The sequence below is a fragment of the Galeopterus variegatus genome, unplaced genomic scaffold, assembly GCF_000696425.1.
Source record: "Galeopterus variegatus unplaced genomic scaffold, G_variegatus-3.0.2 Scaffold4441, whole genome shotgun sequence".
Taxonomy (NCBI): domain Eukaryota; kingdom Metazoa; phylum Chordata; class Mammalia; order Dermoptera; family Cynocephalidae; genus Galeopterus; species Galeopterus variegatus.
The window spans coordinates 99,201-103,003 of NW_007730552.1; the positions used below are offsets into that span (position 1 = coordinate 99,201).

The 3,803-nt window shown below is 41.8% G+C and overlaps 1 protein-coding gene across 1 annotated transcript in view; it reads left to right on the plus strand.

Annotated features, from left to right (window-relative positions):
- The window catches only part of GOLM1 (golgi membrane protein 1), a 69,867-nt gene that overhangs the window by 62,940 nt on the left and 3,124 nt on the right, over positions 1-3,803 (plus strand). The window lies entirely within an intron of this gene.

A 3,803-nucleotide genomic window follows, 5' to 3' on the forward strand; every position in this document is an offset into this window, starting at 1 on the left:
TTTTTTATCCCATTCTATCAGTCTCTGTTATTACCCATTTTGAAGTTCAGATTGTCCCATCTTTGGCCTGTGGGACCTCCCCCACTTTGATCTGAACCTTCGGTTTCTGTTTCTCTCGTCCCGGTCCCGTAGTGTTCACTCCATGTTCAGCACTTTTTCTCTCTGTGGGGCTATGTTTGGGAAGGAGCTCCAGGAAGGAGCCATGGCAGATCAGTTTCAGGAGTCCGTGGGGCCTTGCCATGGATCCTTTGTGGTCACCTGCTGTGGGAGCAGAAGCCCTCCACGTCCAGCAGCAGTTCTCCCACTGGCCCACTGATGCAGTTTGGATGTTTATCCCCCCAAGGTTCATGGTGAAGTCTGATCCCCAGTGTGGCACTGTGGGACGTAGAGCCTAGTGGGAGCCTTCCCTGCTGAGTGAGCGAGTTCTCAGGGAATGGATTAGTTCCCACGAGAGGGGGTTGTTAAGAAGAGCCTGGCACCTCCCTTCTCTCGCGCTTCCTCTCTAGCCATGTGAGCTCCTTGCCCATGCTGGCTGGCTGCTCTTCTGCATTTAGTGGAAGCAGCCTGAGGCCTGCACCAGATGCAGATGCCCTAAAATAGTGAATCAGATAAACCTCTTCTTTCTAAGTTACCTGGTCTCAGTATTCTTACAGCAGCACAAGAACAGATGAACACATCCACACGCTCTCTGGTGTAATCTGCTGGCTGTTTGGGCTTCTGTTCTCAGGTTTATCAGATGCTCCGTTGCTTCCCTGTTTTTGTTTTTGGTTTTTTCCCTCACTGCTAATACATGGTGGCTGTCCATTGTTTGCCTTTAACTGCTTAAGTTTTGGGGCCTGCAGGATTCCTTGTCATCTAGTTTTATTGTAAATGTTGTCCATACTTTTGCATTTTTAATTCAGTTGCTTTATGTAGGGATTCTGGGAGATGTTAAACTATGCCACCTGTTGCCACCACCTTTCCAGAATCCTCTGCTTTGATATTTTACATTCAGATCTGATTCATCTGAAGTTTATTCCATTGTATGGTGTGAGGTACGGGTCCGACTTGATCTTTTTCCAAAGGGCTATCCAATTGGCCCAATGCCATCTCAAGTCACCAGTGATTTGGGTGCTGCCTTTGTCAAATACTAAATTTCCAAATGTTCTTGGGTCTGTTTTTGGACTTTCATGTTCTCTTCTATTTCTTTGTGGACTTACACTGTCCCATACTGTTCTAAGTATAATAGCTTTCTTTAGTATCTGGTAAGGCTATTCCCTCTGAAAAATCTCAGCCAACATCTCTGAATAATGCTTCCTTCCCTTTTTGACTACTTCTTGAACTCAGATCAGAAGTGTTAGATCTTCTTATTCCTGTTCTTACCTTCTTATTTCATGTTTTCCATTTCTTCCTCTTTGGGCTTGAAATATTCAGAATATTTTCTCATAAGTATCTTCCAGCTCTCAAATGTTCCCTCCAGCTATGCCTTTTCTGCTCTTTAATTCATGAGCTTTTAATTTTAGTGATTTTTCTGCAGTTTCTCACTCATGTTACCTTGTTTCCTTGTGTGTTTCGTGCTTTTTAACTGTGAGCTACTAGTTTTCTGGGAACTTTATTATGGGAGGTGTTTGAGGACTGACGTGCAGTTGTATTCCACTGAGAGAGAGTGGTTTGCCTCTGCAAGGTGAAATGGGAGCACTACAGATTCACAGCCTCTTTAAATTCTCTTTAGGTCTCTGGATCACACAGGAAATGTGATTTTGGGTTATAAACCTACACAGTCATCTTGTGGCTGGTCCTCATGTGGTTAAGAAACCCCCCAGGCCAGGCTTTTTTCCTGTCCCATTTTCATTGCAGATTTATTTCCCATTACCTTTAAACTGGGCAGTTGAGCCTTTGGGGTTTCAGTGTTATGTGAAGTTCCCCTGCTTGACTCCCCACCTTGAGTGGAGTTGCAGTCTGTAGTTTTTGTTTCCTACATGTTTTGAAGCTGTGAAGGGAAAAGCCCAGTATCTTAAGGCTTCAGCAGAAAGTCTCCAGGCAGAAGCTTGCTTTGATGCTACCTGTTATCTCCAGGAGTTGTTAACTGCACTTTATTTTTGGCCTAACAGGCACCTCCTTTCACTACTATGTGGACAATGCATTATTCTTAATGTCTTAATGTTTTTTTAAAAAATTTAACTTTTCATTTTGAAATAATTTTACTGTTTTTTTAAAAATCTAAACTTCCACATACCCTTCACCCTGTTTCTCCAAATGTTAACATTTATATAATGAAAACTACCAAAATAAAGAAATTAATATTAATACAATACCATTACCTAATTTATAGACTTTGTTCAAAGTCAGTGAATGTGCAACTAGTATCCTTTTTCTGATCCAGGATCATACCCTGCATTTACGTCCTATTTCAGGGTTCTTCAGTCCGGAGCCACTTCTGTCTTTATCATTCATGCTGTTCCAACTAGTATCCTTTTTCTGATCCAGGATCATACCCTGCACTTACGTCCTATTTCAGGGTTCTTCAGTCCGGAGCCACTTCTGTCTTTATCATTCATGCTGTTGAGCTTTTTTGAAGTACAGTGGCCCAGCTGTTTGGTAGAAGGTCTCTCAGTTTGGGTTTGTCTGATTCAACAGTGCACTCTTAAAAATATGTTTCACTTTTACCCAGGATGTCAGTTGTTTCAATGGATAGAGTTGTTTGAAGTTTCTAGAAATGGAAGCCCTAACTTGATTTTTAAATTATGTTCATGGACTCTTCAGGTAGTTTTTTTAAAGGCAAAGGTTAATACACTAGAAGTCGGAATTTTAAGCGAATACGAGGTCTCTCCAGCTTTCTGCTCTTTGCGCAAGTCACTGCTCCACTCGTTTGTGCACTTCCATTCTTGAAGAGCACGTTTCACGATCTACTCAGTCTCACGCTTGTTCCAACCTTTTGAATGAGCTCAGTGTTCTAGTAAATGTTTGGTTTTTCAGTGAAGCCTCGTGATCTTCCATCCCTACACCCAGGTATCCCTCTAAGGATTTGACCTCGTGCAGGATTAAGCCAAGTGAGGAGGCAGGCAAGGTAAAGGAGTGTTCTGCCAGCTCTTTAAGAGAGAGGTCTAAGTTGAAGAAATGTCATTAACGTCCACTTCAACATTGTTTTATGATTATGTCATTGAAATAGTTCTGCTCGCTCCAGGGAAATTAGAAAAAAAGACATGAGCTCCAACTTTATTAGAGAACTTTAAAAGATACTATTAATTTAATAAGTTAGTAATTTAATTAAGTCATTAAATTATCTGCTTAATGTGCAGTAGTTCTAAGTCAAGATACTGGCTTTAGGTTTTATTTGGGACGTATCTTTTTATGTCCTTTCTGTGTCAAAGGTAGAGTAAGACCAGGTGGTGGAAGCTGCGTAGACTTCAGCTGTGTGAAGGCGGAGCTTTGGAGCAGCACAGCGGTCTGAGGCTGCAGACTGCTGAGGAGGCCGCGCGCGCCACTAGAGGTGCACTAGCCGGGGAGTCCACAGCACAAGCAAGTCAGAAATGTGTAAAACTTCATGAGTACGCTTACGTTATATTGTCCGTTTTACAGGACATGGGGCACTATTTCAGTTTTAAACATAGTTTTTAGGTGTTCAGCTTTGTTTCATGGCACACTGTTGGCTATACACATGGTCTGTTTTGCTATCTTGTTGTTGATTCAGAATGCTATGGGAAATGTGTGCTCTTTATGACACAGCTTCCAAAAACTTATGCAAAATGGGACCGGCCTGGGCTGGTTTCTCAAAATGTTCAATACTAGAATATTACTTTTTTTTTTTTTTTCCTTTTTAGTTT